We start from the raw sequence: 21623 nt of genomic DNA on the forward strand, positions 1-21623 counted from the left end.
TATTGAAAGTACGGTTCCGTTTTGTTTCTCGTGAATTTGCAGCGTGTGAACGGTAAGCCGAGCCGAGCCGCGCCGTGCCGAGCCCAGAACTGCATTCGAGAGCAGTCGCCGGTCCACGACGACGACGCGGCCGCGGCGCGGCGGGGCAGTAACTCTCTCGGCGAGCGACAAAAGAATTCTACAGATAAGCGCATTTCGAAATTCGTTCGGCGCGAATAATCTTCTTCTACGCGGGACGCGGACCGGCGCGTCTTGCGGCTGGTTACGAAAATATTGCGACGTTCGTGTAGGTGGAACAAGATCGTACATAATGAGGAGAGAAGGTGGACATAAAAGAAGTAAAAGGCAAACGCTAACAACCCCGCAAACCTGTTGCTCAATTATTGCCAACATTTAATACGTCACTAAGTAGCTTACGCGATTAGCGAAATTATATAGAGAGGCCGTTTAAGAATTTTCTTAGCAAATTCATATCGTGCAATCGTATTAAAAGTTCACGGTGTATGATACCATTGATACCTTTATGAACACGGTAGAACCGTTCTCGTAAAATTGTCATTAAGTATATTCTCCACGCGTTTCTCTCGACTCCGGCCGTTCACGAAAACCGTGCACGACATTTATTACGTAATATACTGACTCGTTATCCGACACGCCGAGCAAGTGCAAATATTTCTCTCGGCAATTTCACTTTCCCGAAATCGGAGCATATTCGGTAAAACGTCTACCGCGCCGTAGATATCGTAATTTATGCGATTGGCATAATAATATTCATGGTATAGCTCAAACGAGACTGGAAACACTAGGCCGTAACGATAAGACTTCATAGTAGTCATTGTCCTGAATTCCTTTCGGTTAAATGTGAAGTTTCTCTGTGTAGGAGGAGGGATCGGCTACGCCGCAACTGATGCAAATATCCTCTGGCTGTCGGAAGGCTATCAGAGTGATGTACGATAATCAGACAATCGTAAAAAGAAACCGGAACGATATACTGTGTTTGATGCTTTTTGTGTTTAGTAAGAATACCGACACCTAAAAAGAGTAGAACAATCGATATAATTTATTATTATTATTTAATATTAATAATTAACAAATTTAGAAAATTTTTGTTTTAATATGTTATATCTTTTTTCGGTTTTATACTTTTGTAGAAATTATTATAATACAATTCGATAAAATTCACACGCTGATATACATATTTAATTAAATACTTTTAATCATATATTTAATTATATGTCTAAATATTCTTTTAAACATCTTATAAACGAATTAATCTTTTTGTAAAAATGCGCCTCAGGCCTGTATTTTTTGATATTTACACTTTTTGCTGATAGAAACGCGTTTCTCGAAGACATGATCGAGAGCAAGCAGCGGAATAAGCTGTTGCAGTCTGCTAATTCTGTGTCACATGCAGGCGCGAGCTATTCAAGTGGCAGCAGGTAATCCAGCATTAAGTAGCTTAACACAGGAACGGGGTCCCCACGCGACTCGTAAGTCTCGCATTTTCTCGTTGACAACGCTCGCGCCGCCGAGTTGGCATAACGACTCGTGACTTATAACTACAAATTCCTGATGTCTCTGAGAATTATTGTTACATGTTTCGTTTAGGGATTACTTGATTAATCTAATTTCGATTACGCATATACGATTATCCATCTGAATGTAATTGGATAATTTTCAATATTTTTATCGGTAATTAAGCCGGTAATTAAGGATTTTTTCAGATTTTTCCGACGCGATTTTTTTTATTTTGGAAAATCGCTTCAAAAAAATTCTCAAAAATTCTCAAAAATCTTGTGTTGTATATAAAAAATGTTTAAGCAACAGCCTACAGTGGTCGACTGACGTCTGCTTCTAATTTTTTTCAATATTTTTTTCGAAAAAAACTCGAAAAAAGCTCGAAAAAATTAGAAGCCAACGCCGGCCCACTTTGGGCCTAGGCTTAAAAATTTTGATATCTGACACAGGATTTTTGAGAATTTTATCAGATTTTTAAATTGTGACCATCGATATGTCGGTTTAAAAAAATATAACTAAATCAATTGTTTTAAAAAAAATCTAAAAAAATCCAGAGTGCATCTTAGTGGTGGAACAATAACATAAAGAATCCCCGACCAAATCCGAGAGGTCGAGGGTCAAACCCTGGTCGATTTGGCATGGAATGCCCCATATGTAAGTTATATCATACAATGTTTGTCAAATTATTAAATTTTTTATTATCTATAATTAAACAATCTATCAACTTCTCCGATATTTTTGAAAGAATAAATACCAAATTACAGAATTCTATTAACCATACTTAAGGATATTATGGGGACCTCGAAAACTATGTATAGAAAAACACGTATAACAAAGTTGCGAATTAACATCGCGAATTAATTGCGACAGGTGCCCGTTTTGCCTTGAATGTTTCGTCTTTTACTCGTGCGATAAAATGGAAATGCTTGTTAAATCAAAAGGACAAAACACGAGGACGAAACGAATGAGGACTAAAAAGACACTAAAGAAATATATTCACTCACTTGTTCTTGGTCGGACTATGCAAAATCTGTGACAAATGAACCGGTTTAACATGTAAATTTTTCGTCGCTGAAAGATCGTATTTTAATACGGTTTTTAAGCATTGCTATTTATATCCTTAAAATTTTATATTTTTCAAAGTTTACATTTTCTTAAATGTCATGTTTTTATTTCTTTAGAGAATATAAATTTACAAAAAATAAAAACATTTAAAAATCTCGAAGAAACATATATATGTGCAAACAAAATAATATGCATATAATATAAATAAAATTTAAAAAAATTTTATAAGGAAACATCGGTAGAATCTTCTTTCAGCAAATTTGTGAGAACCGCGAGAAAAGTGGCGCCGGGTATGTGAGTCATAATCGAGAATAGATCGAAGGATAGATCGGTGGATCTGCGACGAATCCATATAGGGTACGGACAGGTCCTCGCGAGCGATCGGTGCCACTTATGGCAAATCTTAAGAATCCACTTTCGATTTCTATACGGTCGCGATCATTCGCGACGTACAAACAGAATCTTGTGTATAAACAGAGACATATATATATATATAGTCTTAGAATGTGCATATATAAAATGAAAAAAACAAGAAAAAAGGGGAGAAAAAGAGAGAAAGAGGTCATCTCTCTCGCGTGCTAGTTTCTTTGTGCGAGAACGTAGGGCCTTCTTCTCGGCTCACCGTCGGCGCCGCCGCCGCCTCTCTCGATGAGATATTATGAAATTCAGCATCTTTTATTGCGCAGGAGTCAGATTTCCCTTCTGAAATAATGCTCGCCCCTGCATCGTGACTACCTTCCTGCTCGGCCGCATTGACCACCTTCTGTATCCTGAGATTCCAATGTATACGCCGATAAAGCCCGCGTAAATCCGCGGATTAATCGTGTCGAACGGTGTATCGTTGCTCCGTGTCTCTTATTTGCCATTCTTTGCAGCTTCTCTTTCTCTTATTTAGCACCGCCCGGTGCGAGATAATAAATCGGGAAAGATGAGCTCCCCCTATTTTTCGGTTCAGAGAGAGGGAGAGATAACCAGTGGCAATATTCTATTGCATCTGACTTGTGCGTCTTTTATGGTATATTGTGTTTGGTGTGTTTACAACACAGCATGTATAATAGAAGACTGGAACATTTATTTTTATCATCGTTAAATTAGTCGCTAACGAATGCGCATTTTAATCAGCCTACTGTTCTATCAAAATGACAATTTAGGAAGTGCTAATGAAAGATTACTCTCTAGTCTAAAATTGCCTTGCATTATTATGTTATTACCTCGCGCTATAAACTAGTCGCCTGCGTTAAAAATCAATTCAATAGTAATTGTATTAAGAATAAGTAATGCTATAAACGTTATTTTAGTAATTCTTTTTGTCTTTATGCTATTAACAATATTTTTTAATGTAAATTATCTTTTATTGTATTTTCCATCGAATTACGATTAATATAAAATTATAATTATTAATTAATTAATTCATTGTTAATTAATAAATAAAATAGGATTAACAAATAATACAAATATACTAAATGTATTGTACAATTGAATCAGAAAGTTATAATAAATTCGAGTTTTGGAGAAGAAAGTTTTTTGTCGCTGACATCACATACGTATGCCGAGCTTTCAAGCCGAACGACTGATGCGATCAGCATCACCAAATACGAGGTTACACCTTGATTAACATCCAGCCGGCGCACACCGTGACGCGTCATGTGTACCAGTAGGGCACACACGGCGCGGCGATCCAATCGTTGGCGCGCACAGCCGAGGCCGCGGTTGTGCGTACAGGTCGTAATTAAAGGACTGATCTATCGATCCTTTCGGATCTGTCGACATGCCGGACGGCTACCTGTGCCTGTGCCGCGGTGCACGTGCATGCACGTAACGCACGTTTTATATACGGTACGGTACATATGTACGTGCGTGTACGCTCTCGTGGTGCACACACGGCAGCCATATATGGTGCAGAGACGTTAGCGGTCAGTCCACCGTATGGTGGTAGCAACGCGCCCGCTACCATCTTTATCTCGGTCACGGCGACTCCGTGAAAGTGAGAGCTAGCCGAGTGAGAGCCTCCCTCTCCCCGTCTCGCGATGCTTCGCGAGTAGTACTCGCACGTACGTATTATCCGGGCAATTCTCCTTCGTTTGCGTGACCACGCCATTTCTCTCTGTCTCTCTCTACCTCTCTTTACGTTCCATTCGTTCACATTCATTTGTTGCCTCATCTTTTTCCCCCGTTTGACGTTTTTCCAGTTCCCTCCGCATCCTTCACGTGTTTCCGCCGTTTGCCTCGCTGAAGAAATGTACACACTCGCGAGAGCGCGCATTTATGTGCATTATGTCGGTCAGACGATTGTCATTGATGTATTGGCATGCGTTGAGAAAGAATGACGAGTTGTTTTCAGTGTAAATTCAATTCCTGTAATTATGATAATATGTGAACCATTTTTCGCAAATTTATATACGGTTTCTTTAAAACAATATTTTAGCATAGTTATTGTTGCTTCTCTCTGAAAGAGAAAGTTGACCCTCTCTTCCCTTGCTTTTCTTTTTTTCTGGGAAATTATTAACTCCTCGTCATTATCTAATTACAGTTACATCCAATTAAAATATGTCGGGCTGCTGCAAGATCCGGTATTTGGATGATGGTCAATGGAAAATAATTGCGTTTGAGGCGGGTTGCACACAGACATCGTTGGTGAGTGATAATTATATCACACTTATATGAATGTATGTTAGCTTTGATAATTTCACGCTCGTAGTTTTCTAGTTTCTAAAAGATTTGAACAGTAAAACATTAAAAGTTCTATATTGATGATTGATATTTCTAAATCATTATTAATTAGCAATAACATTTCTGATGAATAAATCTCACTCAGGAATGTGATTTATCTTTTCTCCGTGTTTCTATTTTCTCTAGATCGACTTATTAACGCGTATAATTTATAATTTATAAATTTAATGTTAAACTATGTTAAAAGAAGCTTTTCTATTTGTGCATTATTTAAAGTTTAATCCAGTTGTGAAATTGATTTCGTGTGAAATCGATCTTAGCTTCGAAATTCACGCGTATGAATGCGGCTTGACCTTGCTTTGTCATTCTTGTTCCTTTTTGTCTTGTGTCTCTTCTTCGTATTTCTCATTCTCTCTTTCATTTTTTTTGCCGCCTGTAACTTGGCCCAGTCTATCAGTCAATTCGCTAGCGGAACCGTTCTCGAATATATTGCGCGCAAGTGCTTTTGACTGATTATATGTTAGCCGCGTCTAATTCGCATGTTAACGCCGTGTGAAAGAGTACCGCAAAAGAGTAGCCTTAATAGACCATGAAATTTCATTCACGTCTAGAAATACACCGACTCATTTTTAGTCTCCAGAAGAAATATTGCACACTTATTAGTATTGAATGACATGTTCTGAAAAAGAAAAAACAATTCTAATATTTTAAGAGAACGAAATTTTTTAACTTATTTTGAAGCAATACGTATTTCCATTAAATTATTATGTTAATATATTCTTTTTACTACATATATTTCTTTATTTTTATTATTATAACATATTTATATAAGGTATTTAGAAATTAATGCTAAATATATTTTTATTTTATATATAGATTTCTATACATCACTGAAATAATAATAAATATTCAATGTCACGTAATAATCAAGAAAGCGAAAAAATCTTTTAATTATACATAATTGAATTTTTTATACGAGAAAGCCCGATGCATGATTGGTCATGGTTTGCCCGTCTCTTCTTGATTTCGAATGACTGACCATGTTCATTTGTACCTATCCGAGTGCAAATGATTCATCTACGTTAATCTATTCCTACTTGGGCGCGAACGATTTGTCTGACCGTATTCGTCTGTTCCTACTTCAGCGCGAATGATTCGTATTCTTCGTGGAACAATTTGTGTGTCGGCGGGAGTGCTGAATCACGTCGGATTCTTTCCTCATTTTGACCTACGGTAGCAACTGTGCTCCAACAAATACCAGTGAATAGTTGTCGGTAGAGAACTTTATCGTTTTTCGATGTTGTTTCGAAACATCTCGGCTTTATCTCTCATATCGGGCACTTTCTTTGCGGCGCAATCCCGCGCGCATGATCCTCTCAGATACTGTTGGAATTTCTCTCTCCCTCTCTCTTTTTCTCTCTCTTCGTAGTAATGGATATCTCCGGTATTTATCTAGCAACGCGCTGCTGTATCGCCGATCAGAGACCGTTCAGATTTATGCAACGGCAACGTGACACATTCTGACATATTCCAACACCGCAAATCCATCGTGTATTTACACGAGCCTTCTATCACGTATATACTTGAATAAGTATTAGAATTATCGCATTACCATTGGATTGATCTTGAAATGAGAAAGTTTGATTTATTAACAGCAGTAACATATTTTCTATATTTTCCATGTTTTCCAGAACAAAACAGATTTTCCGCTCGTAAGTTGCGATTAATGTCTAAATAATTTTTTGTCTGACATAAATAATTTTTAAAAAATAGTTCTTTAGTGACCAATATATCCAACCTTATTATTTAGTTACTTATATCAACATCTATTTTTTACATATATTCTTTATGATACGTAATAAATGTAAAAACAATATTTTCTTTTCCTTCTCATGGAGCGCGCTCCAAAATTCATATTACGTACGTGTGACTTAGAGCATAATGCGAACCTCGGCGGATTTGCCAGCCACATAAAAGCGAATTGTTACATCAGCGTGATCTACCACGCCTGAACATAAACCCGACCGCGAGAAAGATCGCTTTTTAAATCCGTAGCGGATCCGCGATCCGGGAGCCGGCTCTATCTCGATGAAAGATGGAAGACGGATTGTTTTCCATTTTTCCCACCCACTGTGCTTTTTTCCCTCTTATCTTCGTCGCTGGAGCGCGTGAGAAGGGAATTGTGTGCACGCGTTTTCAGCGATAACGAAATAATCGTTGGTGCCGGAACGTGGTGGCGTAACTTATGGCTTGTCGATTTATCGTTAGGATTATCTGGACTATATCTTCGTTAAGGTACCTGTCGGTCGCCCGGTATCGATTCGATCTACCACGCCTTAATATATAATAAGCGTTCTGGATGGGAAAAACAATGCTTTCAGTTTGCGTAACGCAGTTTTACGATTCGGGAACACATAGTCAGAACGATGCGACCAAGAAAAAAGAATACTAATCTATTCAATAGAAGATGTTTAACTTTTTTACTTTCTAGTATTTTTTTATTATAATTTTAGATATTTTTCACTGAGATGCTACAATATCACTTTTATATATCTATTTTGTATTTATTTAATTTTTATATCATAAATACCTAAAATGCTAATTTTTGAGAATTATAAAGATATTTAAAATTTTTGTTTTATTATTTATATAACAAATTAAAAACAGAATTTACCTTACGGATATCTATAACAGTTTATTATAATTTAGATTAATAAAAAAGTAATATTTATATTATTTTTTATCTAAAACATATTTATTATTATAAAAACCGTAAAAACGCAACTATTTTTTTACCAAAGCCTGATAAAGAGTAATTTTATTTCTATATATTAATCTGCATTATATTTCTCTAAATTAAATTTTATCTTTAATATAAAAATTTGCAAAAGATTAAGTATTTCTTGTTGTACTAACAATAAATAGTAACGGCTCTTCACAGCTGTTATAATATTATTGTTCTTTTTCTTCTTTCGGAGTATGAAGCGGATATCGCGTAGAGCACTGCGTAAAATGATTGTAATATCGATAAATATTTGTTGCCTAATAGAATTTACGATTATTTCCATCGTATACCCTTTCGCGCTGATAGACCGATCGTAACATTTTTACGTTAGAGAACAATGCAAGTGCACCGGCGTATACGTTACGGCATTGCCCTGGAAAAGCTACATTCAACCTGCCACACCTCGCTTCTCTTTATCTTCTCTGGGAATAATCGACAAGTCCGGAAGAAAAATCAAGTATCTCTACTTTGAATAATATAATAAGGAAACACGGAAACGTCAGGAAAGAAATTTATTCTATGTAAATTTAACTATCTGTTCAACAATATCATATGTAAATAAGTATAGAAAACATGGATAGTCGTTACGAGTCCTTTCCATGATTTATAAAGCCCACTTTATATCGCTCTCTTTTATGAAAAAATTGCATGAAAAATTACAATTCTATTATAAAAAGAAATACTTGGATTTTTCGAGTGCATTTTACATTAATCAATTTTTCTTCATTGCACTTCAACAATTCAGAGTGACGTTTCACATCTCACGATGTGGCGAGCATGTCTTCAGGTGTCAAATCGTATTTCCATTTCCGTGCGAGAACAATGACAGACATTTCGCCGTAAATTCATTGAATTGGCTGGTCACACGATAAAAATAGTTGAGAACACTTAGGGCATAGCTATAAGACTCGCAATTATTCCGGGCGCGTTAATGTCTGCGAGGGTGCGCGAACGAGGAGAACAATGCGAGTTTGCGCGGACCCTTGAGAGCCTTGGAAAGGTGGGCTACATCGGGGTCCGATCTACCACGCCTAGCTACAAGAGCGGGCCCTCACTTCTAGGCGAGAAAAACGACGTTTTAAATCGCTCCGTTGCGAGCAAGAGCTGTACCGAACTGCGTTGCGCACCGGCCACGGAGCGAAATGAGTTATGCTCACTGCCAGGCTATTGGCATTCGTGTCGTGTCGTAAATCGGACCTGACACCTCCCAGAATGAAATCAGTGGTTGTCAGTACGCAACCTCGGCACGGCGCGCGGTGCAGCCGATAGTTCACAGCCGTGATTTCGCAAAGCTTGCAGCAGACCGCAGCTTGCGGGTTGGCAGGTGTCCCTTGCTTAATCGCCGCGATCACGCCTAGAATCTCGAGTCACTGCATTTTTTTTTCCGACGAGAGGAAATATTGCGTCGTGGAATGCTATTATTTATAGGGAGCGAGGTCGCGAAGTGATTTAACGTATTATACCGGACGTTCAATCTGATGAGATATATGTAACGCTTGTCATTTAATTATTAACTTTCCTAACGTTATTTATCGTCTCAATTATTTTTTTAGTTACTTTTAAAGGAATATCAGGAAATAGTGGAGAAAAAAATTAGAAAAAAATGTAGTACAGAAAATAATTATTATCACAGTTAGGCGAATTCATGCCTATAAAAAGATATGTTAATAAGAAATATCCGAATTTTTTTTATGTTAACGCTAATCTAAGATCGTTCAATACGTGATAATCGCGCGAGAATCTCGTCGCGCCTCTTTCAGGATGATAACATGATAACATAATGTATACATAAAGCAACATAAAGAGACATGGAAAATTGACGTTACAAGTGTCCGACGCACGTTAACCAGCATAAGTGCCGGAAATCTGTGCGCGGTCGGCCGTACAATTTATTATCTCGATGTAATACGTCGACGAGCGTAGCGAGAGTTTCGCGTGACGATATTTGTCGTGCGAATGGATGTGTTACGAGACAGCTTAATAACATGATCGCGTGACATTTCAATAATAATACCTACCGCCATTTCCCTTTTAGTTATAATGATAGGATATCGATAGGGCAAAAATGGAGAGAAGTGCGCGCGCGTTCGCGAACGAAACGTACGACAGAAGGTCGACGGCGACGACGACGACGACGGCGACGATGACGAGGAGAATACAATGATGTGTGTTCGTAATTTATCGTGCAAGTGTACGCCGTCACAATACTGGCATTGCATCAACGAGCTGCTGGAATGCTGATTATAACGTTTCGCGTACACGCGAGAACACACTTGCAATTATTAACCGTGCTTCTTCTTTTATTTTATTAATTCTTCCTTCTCAATTGCTCATAATTGATTTGATCATTTGAAGGAATATAAACATATCTATAGAGTTGTAACTTTTTGACACTTAAATTCTAAAACTCTAAAATTATTGGTAATGCATACGTTTATTTCACGTCGCGCTGCCAAATCTCTATGATAGAAAAATAGAGAAACGGGAAAGCTACAATATAGTATATGACATTTTTAACATTTCTCGTTTTCCTTCTCTTTTTTTCTTTTAAATCATCAGTGAAGTGTCTTGCGAGATATCCGCGAAATATCTTGATGTAACATTTCGTACAACGTTGACGTCATAATGGCACTGTTTTGCGGTTACAACGAGCCGCGAAAAAATAAGCAGCGCGAAAATCGCGCGTTGCAGTTCGCGAGAAAAGCAAATTGAGGAAAATGAGAAGTTAAAACGCGCGAAGGTTTCAGCGCGTAGATTTCGCCTTATGATTGTGAATTATGGTAGCATTTTGCAGCTGGTAATCTGCAATCTGCCAGGGACTTTTACCCAGGGATTAAACTGACTGTGCAAACATTGTAACAATATTGTGATTTGCAAATTGCATTCGCGGAACACGTTGCGTTGTTGCCTTTCGAAGAACATTCATCGACATTCAATCAAGAGTGAAAGATGAGTCATTACAGATATCCGTACACGTTGTAATGATACGTTTCGCGTCGCGGAATCTCTTGCACACCCGATAATCTGCTGATGTGAGAAAAATAATGCAGCGTCTCGATAAGAGGAAGAATGTGTCAGCCGTGGCTAACGGCCGCAGCAAACCGTAAAAATCCGCGCAAACGGGACAGTCGGATTCCAGCCGTCAGCGAATACTTGTCGATACTTTTTTTCTCTCCGTACGTCGGGCACGGAAATTTCCAGAATGCCAATCGCCAGATGCAATCGCGAGATGCACGTGTCTGCAAAGCCGGAAACAGGCCGTTGCGGGCCGCGAGCGGGCGCCTTTCTAGTACCCTATCGTGCTACGATACGCGAATTCGTGCAAGGCTGGTGGACGATTTTTCTAGCACGCTCCACGAATGCCTGAATCGTGCACGGGTACCGATCGACCTCGAATTTTCGATGATTATCGATCCGTATGCATCAAGCAAACGGTTGATCGTTCGGCGCCACACCGTTCCTAACCGGCTAAACGAGGTAACGACCGAGCACGAACGGCTTGATACTTATTTTATATATCGCATAAATATAAGTGAAACAAACTGTTTCAAGCCGATCGGCACGTTCCTTCTCGCTAGGTTTGAAAGTGAGCGACTCCTTGACCAAGATCGCTAATCTGACGAGACGAATCTGTTAAGCGTCTTTGTTTGGACAACACCAGTTTTATATCTGGTAAAAAGTATACGAAATGTATTTAGAATAGTGGCTTACCTTGAGAAACGAGAGACACATTAAATTACAAAAGATCTTTTTTCAAAACAAGATCATTAAAGAGAGGGAGAGAGAGAGAGCAAATATAATCTTGATTTGCTTCATAAAATGTAGGAAATATTGTTTCTTAATTATAATTAATGAGATATATAAATTTTGTATTTCTACCCTCTCTGGAAATTACTATTTTCCTTTTTTAGCAAAATGCGTTTAACATTATTTTTATAATATCTACATATTTCATTTGTAAATTAAAAAATATAAATTTCCGAAATAATTATTGTTTAGGATCTTGAAAAAAGATTTGTTGATTTTCTTGATCCGCAGTAGTTTTTGATTAGAAGAAATAGTTATTTAATACACGTGTACGAATTTCTCGCTTACAGTCCCTATCTCCTGAACGTTCGATCGTTTGCCTTTCGCAATCGCGCGGGCTCCCGAGTATTTCCCGTTCAGTATTTCCAATAAGGTGAACTTCGCGATGGCGCAATAATGTGCTTGTATACTTCGAGTAGTTCTCGTCGGCACTCGCACGCTCGGAACTCGCAACTCGTCGACAAGTGCGCGTCCGCTCCTGTTGCTGCAGAGCTTTGTTCTCCCCGTGGGAACACCGGCAGAGATCATTGAAGTGGGTAGCGGTATATGCTCGTCGCGAATTATCATACGCGCTCGAAGTATTACCCATATATCACAAGTGTCACCTGTGTGACAACGTATTTCTTTGCATTTTTTTTAAAAGGCATTTTTTGCCCACATTGAATATTTGTCGAAAACCCTATCCTGTTACTATCACATCGTATATTCTCCGTACTTTTGACAATTTTTACATTCTCAAGCGAAACTTGAGGCAAGTTGCATTTGGATCTAGCGTTTGGTACGATGAAGTATAAGAATAGATTTATGAATAATGACGTTAACAGGTTTCGCGTTAATAGAGCCCTTGCCGCCTGTTCGGCTCGTGGCGGGTCCGCGATGTAAACGTCGAAGATGATTATGTTCGTCGGCTTAATGCCGTATTAAGCGTGCCGAATAATATATCGTGGCGTGCGCGATTCCGCGCTAAAAAACAATAAACGGTACTGTCTGCACCTGCCTGATGCTTGATCCCACGACCTTGTAAAGTGGGTCGCGCAACGGGGAAGGATACGATTATGTCGAGTTAAAACGTGCACGGGCATAATCCACGTGTAACACACTTAACATATACGGAACAAAATGACGATGCGGAGTTTGTACCTGCGTGACCCCTGCAGACCCCGCGTACACCTTCGTTCGGCTGGCGCCACGCTAAAGGATAGAATTCAAGCTCTCGCTCGCGTCGTTGATACTTTTTACGATACTTTCACGGTGCATGATGCGACATATGGGATTCGAAAATATGGGTATGCGAGAATATTTTTTCGACGAATGGCTCCATATAAGTCACACAGGTGTAAGCCATTGTAACTTTAACATATTTCCTTCCCATATTTAACATTGAAGCTTTCCCAACAAGAAATGGATTTGTGAAACTGAGCACATACTTTCTATTTTCTAATAGATTCTAATGGATTTATTACTTTAGTGAATATTAAACATTATTAACGATAACTCTTAGAGAAACTCATAATTTACAACTTAATTTATTTTGTTAAATTTTAATCAAATAATGAATTGACGATTCTTTTTAACAGAAGTAACAAGAATTAGACGAATAATGTACATGTATACTTCATGTTACACATAATTATATTGCGTTATATTATAATATATTAAAATTGATATTATACAATTCATATCATAGTACATTATAATTATAATGAAATTTATTAAATTTCCATATTTCATTTAGATAGAAATTAAGATTCTTGTCTTTGTATATGCCGGCAGCCGGCGCAACATAATTCTATGATAAATTATTTCATTAAAAAATATAATATATACTTTTTACTCTTAAAGTAATATAAATTATTTATGCCATCATTTTGCCGAACAGCTGAATTGGATACTGCGATATCGCGTCGAAAGTCATGTCGATGCTAAACAGGTCTTTACGCACAATGTTTCTTCTGGGCAACGACACTAGCGATCGGCGTATCGATTATCGAGCATGCACCAGGGCGGCGTGTACTGAGATTACGTTGTCAGCCGAAGTAACAAAGTGCGACACGGGACACTGACACGGGAGTTAATAAACCCGCCGTGTAACCCCGAGGAGACGAGGCTCGGATCTTGCTCAGCGGGATCGATAACGCGTAATCAGAAGTATGCAAAACATCCGGGCAATCTTCGTCGGCGGCATCGCAAATCCAACCCATTGGCGAGAGCCAATGGGGAATCGGATAACGAGGCTCGCGAGATACTCTGCCGAGTGGAGTCTATCTTGCGCCTAGACAAGTTAGGCACGTGCTTGAATGTAAATGACACCAGAGACTATTGGCTTTTCGCTAGGCAGGATAAACATAAGACAGCTATGAGGCTAATAACATTTTTCCATCTTAACTTATATAATGAAACGTAATAAAAGATAATAAATTGTTATCTTAATTTATTTTTCTTCGTCAAAACAAAATGAAAAAGCTAAGATAATGTTTCTAAAATCCAAATATTCCAAAGATAATATAATAGCAGGTTTGAAGCTTCAGAAATTTTGAGCGCAGCCACGTTTAAGGCTATTCTCTCGAATGAGATTTTATTTCCTAATTATTTTATGTATTACTAGACATCGCAGACGCGCGCTACGCGCGCGCTATTTGGCTTTATACAACTGATACACACAACTGTCAAAATATGCCATGACACTCATGACAGCCGCTCACGAAGTTAGCGCAGCGAGAGAACCAATTAGCATCGCGGAAAAGAGTCAACAATAAACTTCGAGACTTTCGAGAAGACTTCGAGAGATGCGAGTATCAATTTAACATGCCTTTTTTTTAGATAGGATTTATTACTTACTGGTAATTATAAGTTGAGAGAGAGAAGCAACTAACTTAAAGAAGCAACTAAGCATAACTCATGGAGTGAGGGGATTTTGATTAGGGTCTTAAGCGACTACTTAGGCGACTTATCGTTAAATCTGCTATGAGAGCGATTATAAAATTATAACACATGTATATAATAACAATCCGCTTACGCGTATTCGTAGATGTGCTCGCGTTATGCATGCTCGCGCGTTAAACAAGCAACGACGCGATAAAGTACGACATATCTCATCTTCATGTGCGGGGATAAACCAGTTCGGGCCCGGTTATTTACGGTCTGAAAAGCATTTACTACTATTTGAGGCAACAGATAGTGTTAAGCATCGCTGTTTCGACTTGGAATGTTAATTTGTATCGCGTAGACAAACAGGATGTCTGCATTTGCCGTAATAAGCCGTGAGAAAGGGATTTTACAGGGTCTTTTCGTCGGCTGGAATTAATCCGGGGAGTATCTACTTTGTACGTCAACGATGTTTTTATGCCGAATGATGTGCTTCGATGTCGCCTAATGTATAAATTATTGAGACTCATTGAATTTGATATTTTTTAAGAGAATTTGTTAGACAGAAATGTTAATGAATCAAAAGTATGATAAAGACACCGATCAAATATCAAAATTTAACTGAGCAATATTGTTTCCTACTTCTAGTAAAAGCTTGCTTAGAATGTTTTTATTGATTACATATTTCTATGTATCGTGAAAGTAAAAGAGAGGGAGCGAAACGGCAGGAAATAATTTGATAGAGTCATACATATATTTTTGTGTTACTAGGTTTAATAACTGTTTCCGTGTCGAAAAAAGAGTAGCTCTCGGATCGATCAAGAACTCGATCCTTAATCAGCTACAGGCAAAAGAGAACCTATAATATCAGGAAAGAGAAAGAGAGAGAGAAACGTGATTTTATATAATTATATAAAGTATGTTGATGTATGTACCTCTGGTATTAATAACTGGTCGAAAAAAACGGTTTCCTGATTCGCTCTGGTACACAGCGTGAGTCAGTTCATTGAATGTTAATGTCCGGATTAGTCGGCGGGTCTTGCAAGAAAGTGTACACGATGTGGACGTGTAAGGAAGTGGTGAGCAAAGCGTGCCGATCGAGGTATCGACGTGTAGTAATGTACCCGACCTGGTATTGTGCCACCGTTTGCCAGCAGCATCGAAACAGACCCCACACGCGCGGTAATATCACGACAAGTTGTCGTAACTAAACTAATAATTACATAAGCAGTCCGCTCGACCTTCCTTTAACCGGAGGCGTATTGATGAGCTATGTGAAAAGAGGTGAATAACGTTGCCGGTTATTCATCTCGCATTTGCATCAGTTTTCGCTACATATGAAATATTAATACAATATCTTTGCGAAAAAAGATCGGTTGGTTTAGCATGTAATAATATAATACCTATACAATTTATTTAACTTCTGTATCAAATTCGGAAAAATTTATTTTTTAACATTAATCTAAATCAACATAAAAAATGTTAAGAATGAATTAATTCTTTATTGCAAAAGAATTTTACTAAGATAGATTTTATTATTTTATTGTTTCATACCGACGGATAGAAATTCTCGTAAATCACTTACGTTTAGGGTGTACAAGAAAATACAGAATTTTTGAAATAAACTTGACGTCCGAGAGATATTCTTTACGCAAATGTTTCGCCAAATTTAGATTGTAAAAGTCGGACTTTACGCGCGCAACGACTGCTAATGCGATCGTATATGCGTATCGGAGAGTGATTTACATCGTCGCGAGTCTTACGCGACGAGCATCGTAAAATCCAAAATGTGCGACGCGATATTACAGTGTCGTTTAACGAGTCCACGCGCGATCTTATCGCGCGAGCGAGAGAGGCTGCGTGCGGGACACGTACCCGGCGCCGATTATTAAAATCTCACTTTATGTCGGTGATTGCGCAATTATGCAGATTATTGCTCGCATTCGTTTTAGACTTTCAGCCCCAGTGGTAGCGCGGCGGGGCTACAGGCGGATCATTGCATAATTATGCAGATTGCCTCCCTCGTTAATACCAAAAACATTCGGACGACACCTCCTGCGGATAATCAGCCTGTACTGCTCTCTCTTTCTCTCCTTCTTTCTCTCTCTCTCTCTCTCTTCAGCCGACTCGACCACCATGACCTCACCGTTCCCGATTTAGCATCTCGATGCGGCACCGCGTACACCTGCGCAATTGATGCAACAAGGGTCTTAAGGGACCTTGTCGCACCTGACGCGTCGCCGCGCCGCGCGCCCGGTTCTAAGCGCGGCTGTTTATGTTACGCCGTATACGGAAAGTGTGTTACGTGACGCGGCTGTTTTTCGATGCTGTCGCTGAAGTTGACACAGCACTTCGCTTCTACGTGCCTGGTATTGTCGCAAAGAAAATAAGATACGTCGCCAACTACGCATTTTCTTTTCTAATCCCTCCCTACAATCGCGTTTGAAGACATTGCGCAGAAATCTTCGTGATTTGCGTTGTCGTTAATTGAATTGAAGTACTTATTTCCGTCGTCGTCTTCTAATTGTGAGATCGCGTATTCAAAAAAATGAGATTAAGCACAATATGAATAGATTCGTTACTAATAATGTATCATGGCACTAATTAATACGATACATTAATGTTTTCGTCGTATATCCACTCGCATCAGGGGAGGATGCGATTATCAGATCAAAATCCTTACATCCCTCTTGATTTCACGCATATCTATGTCGAGAAATCGCTACGATGTCCTTACATGTCGCCACATATCCCATACGCATTTACATATGCATATGCGATTCTGCGTATATTGCCTAAGGTTGATCGAACGAGTATCCCGCATGCGGATGCGCGATGTCGAGCGATCGGGAAAAAAAAATCGCAGCGTCGCGAAAGTGGGCCCGATCGAGCGAGCTGCGGCTTGAAGGATGACTTTTCGCCGAGCGCGAGCGAGCCGCTCGGCTGCGAGAGAGCCTTCGAGGCATCATTAATCGCTCGTTCGCGTAATTAATTACTTCTAACCGGCGCAACGATTGGCACGAAACCGTGCTGCGTGCTCCCCGCCGAGGGAAATCTTCGTGTAACCTGCTCGCGTCGTTTTTTCGTTTCGCCGACGTGTTCGCGGATCTCTCGTGTTTCACTGACCTCCGGTCTATCCTTCGCGACTTTTTCACTGGTGTGGGAAAGTTTTGGACCACAATATTGCAGCCAGGATTGGATAATGGAGCAGGAAGTGGATTCAGAAAGTTAAAGAATCGAGATCGATTAAGAATCATATATATAACTATCATCAAGACTACTTCAGGCAAACTTATTAATAATTTTCAGATTTTCCTTATGTTGTTCTTCTCGAATTGTGGCTCGCGGAAAGGTCACTTTGTCGTTGTGCCACTTTCGTTTCGCGATTTTTAATTCCGAACGAAATGACCGGCCGCTTCTTTGCCGCTTCGTCTGCCATATATGCGTCTCATAATGGCGCGAGTTAATTTAATGCCCCACGGATATCGCGAAATATGCGTGTAGCGCATTATGCGTAAGCGTCGGAAAAAACAGTCGGAGGCGTGCAGAGCTATCGGCGGGCCTCGTTGAATATGCAAATCGCGATTGCGATCGCCGATCTGGACGACGGGCGAACCTGCTTAAAACGATGCGAGAAGGCGGAATACAGAAATTGGAAAGTGACGCGGATATTCGCGCGTCACTTTACTGCCATGCCTGCCGCGTTTATATAGACGCCGAACTGACGCACGAACGAACGAACGGATCGTCGCAGATCCGCACGAATGCGATTCCGCGTGAGAGATGAGAAATATATCGCGCCTACGTTCCAACACCTACACCGAAACCTACACGACGCGTGTACAGGATATCCCAGTTTTGCCGCTAAATTTTTTAACTAATTTCTATCTGATTACTACTACAGTAATCGAAAACGTAGACCTATTTGTAAATGATTGAAGATAAAGGAAATTTTGCTTATTAAACTTTGAGAATGAAAGCAGATACAATTGAATTTCTTAAGGACGTTCTCCGGTCCTTATACTAGAGAAAATCGATTTTCTTTAGATTTTCTTGAAACTGTGAATATACGTTAATTTAGGTGTGCTTTATGCGTGGTATAAATTTCAGTACCTCTTCCGGTATAAAAAATAAAGATACTGAGCCTCAAAGTTTCAACTTTTACTAATGAAAAGGTTTTCCAGGCCAAACGGTAAGAGATACGAGGTTGGTCAAAAGGACCAAAGTTGCTCCTCTCGTCGAGTTCTATAAGGAAAAAATGCCAAAATTAAAAAAAATTAAATTAAAAAATTTTTTTTGGTAAAAATTGAAACTTTGAGGCTCAGTATCTTGATTTTTTATACCGGAAGAGGTACTGAAATTTATACCACGCATAAAGCACACCTAAATTAACGTATATTCACAGTTTCAAGAAAATCTAAAGAAAATCGATTTTCTCTAGTATAAGGACCGGAGAACGTCCTTAATTTATATATATAAATAAATGACATCGGGTTTAAATATTGTAAGAACGGTTAAGGAGAGATTTCGTATGATTATTCATTATAATTTCTGTAAAAAGATCGTTATAATCTACAATTTTTTTAAGTGTCCTATACTTTCTCCGGAAAGTGTTTTATAAAATTGTACAGATTGTAACATTTAATTAATAAAATAGTATTTATTTTAATTTTTTAATTAATAAAACAGTGCTTGGTAATGCACTCTTCATATCACATTTTATTGTCTACGGACTAAGGCAAAAAGGAGCATCAAACGCGCTATTTAGGGACCGCCGTTGGCTCTTCGTCGCGTATCGAAGCCGTGGGCTCTTGACGAGGTTATACCGAAGCAAATCTCGCATCTCTCAGAGCTATCAACGGTACCCTGGTTCCCCAGCAGGATGTTACACGGGTAGTTTCGTATATAGGTACCGTGGAAGAGGCCAGGCTAACGTGGCGGGGCATTATGCGATCCCCGCGAAAGGTTTCCGTGATGGCACACCGGGCATAGAGCATCGTGGCTAAGAGGCAGCCTAAGCCCGAGATATCAATAAATAACCTATCTGGCAATATTATCTCAGCGGTTTTATGCCCCACGGAGCGGGGAATGCGCGCGATCCAGTTCCTACATATAGCTCCAGCTTGGCTCCTTTCTTTTAACCCAGGCGCTACAACCGGCCTGGCCTCTGCCAGAGTGGAGGTGTGAATGATCCGCCTACCATAAAGCAAAGTGCATCTAGCTTCCAAAGCATGCTCTCTGTCTCTTTCTCTCCCTCTCTCGGAAAACATTTGAAGGGCTTTTTCCCTTTCCACCGTTTGTCCTGCGCTTCGTTTCTCTTCCTTTCTCTTTTTCTCACGGTATCGCGACAACCGATACTTCGATTCTGAATAATCCACAAGAATTTAGCATCTCATTATGCAGCTTCGATTTACTCTTCATTATCATTTCTGTCTTTCAATCGCCTTCCAAAACGAATGTTTCCCTTTCTTTTCGTTATGACTTAGCATCTAATAATCCAGTAGAATGATATTATATTTTATTCGCTAGTGTTTGCGAATACTATAATTTTATCTTAGTTTGCAGTAAAATATAGGACCGAATAGCCATTGTATTCTTCCGATTTTTCTTCTGAACACCATCGTCACTTGGTATGTACTTTACGCATTATTCCTCGCATCACATTTTTACAATTTACCGGCCCTAATAACACGAATGCGATTCACGCTCGATCGAGTTGCGGCGCGTGCAGACACGCCGGCTATCGGCGTGCAAAAAGCGTCGATATCGGCCAACTCAATCCGGTATATCGAGTCGTCGTACAGAGCCGCGAACACGCCCGTGTCGAGTGAGCTAATAAATTGTAATGGACCCCGGCCAGTCTCTCTCTCTCTCTCTCTCTCTCTCTCTCTCTCTCTCTCTCTCTCTCTCTCTCTCTCTCTTTCTCGGGCCGCGGGTATAGTGCACACGGTATGAGTGTAGAGCAAATGCCATTAGTGTGAACTTTCGATGGAAACGGAATATACGTTTCTCTCGCGTCACGGTCGGGTGGGTGGGTGCGCGTCCGTGTGTAGGTCAGCTCGTGCTGAAGTAGCGTGCACGGTGGAGGCGGTGTGGGGCCCGCGTCGCATACCAGGGATCTGCCCTACGATAGACTTATCCTTTCCACGCGAGCGTACACGTACGTTCACCTCCTCGCGAAATCTGCAACAAATCCGTGCCGATCGCAGCGTGCGATCGGAATCCTCGCTACAGCATATTAATTGCCCCACACGCCTTACGCGAAGTATTCGCGATGAGCGGCGATTACTGCCTTCGCAAAATTGAAAAGTTTCCCTATATGTATTTTATGGACAGATATTTGCGCGGAGAATCGTTAGATTGTGTTCGCGAGAGTGTAAGCGGTATTGAGAAAATTTGCGTGACTAGATAACTTGTGCCGCGACACTCCGTAATTATTATGTTGCTGTATGCAATAGACATTGTACGCGTAAGCAATTGTCCTGATTGTTGGCTACCGCGAAACGGCGGTATTAATCGGTGAATAAGGCAGATAGATAGATAGACAGATAGATATATAGACAGATTTATTCTATCCTCGGATAAATCCCCTACGGACAATCAGAGATTATGCGAACGTAACTTACAACTCAATACGCCACGGACGTACGATTTAACGTTTAAGGCTGAATGCAGCGCGATAACGCGTAAATTCCTCGAATAAGCGTGACGAAAGTGAGACATTAGAATGATTTGCGATTATCGGTATTACATAAGTAAGAGGCAAAATATTCACATTTAAGTAAGTAATACTAGAAACAGGTGAGACACAAAGCTAGACCCGCGGGCTGTCCAAAAAAGCTAAAGGCAAAAAGAAGGGGGTTCCATGCTGCGGCGTCGACGGCGACGGCGGCGTCGGCGGCGACGGTACAAA

The 21623-nt window shown here is 39.8% G+C and overlaps 1 protein-coding gene and 1 long non-coding RNA gene across 3 annotated transcripts in view; one reads left to right on the forward strand and one right to left on the reverse strand.

The window, feature by feature from the left end:
* Positions 1 to 21623, reverse strand: part of Blo (bloated) — a 116218-nt gene that overhangs the window by 60739 nt on the left and 33856 nt on the right. The gene's annotated exons all lie outside the window — the stretch shown is intronic.
* LOC139770422 (uncharacterized) overlaps positions 5113 to 21623 on the forward strand; it is a 157534-nt gene continuing 141023 nt past the window's right edge. Inside the window, exon 1 of the long non-coding RNA XR_011717737.1 lies at positions 5113 to 5217. This is a non-coding gene — a long non-coding RNA (uncharacterized lncRNA). The remainder of the gene's footprint in view (positions 5218 to 21623) is intronic.

The sequence above is a fragment of the Temnothorax nylanderi genome, unplaced genomic scaffold, assembly GCF_030848795.1.
Source record: "Temnothorax nylanderi isolate EJ_2023f unplaced genomic scaffold, tnyl_v1.0 TNYL_tig0029_pilon, whole genome shotgun sequence".
NCBI lineage: Eukaryota > Metazoa > Arthropoda > Insecta > Hymenoptera > Formicidae > Temnothorax > Temnothorax nylanderi.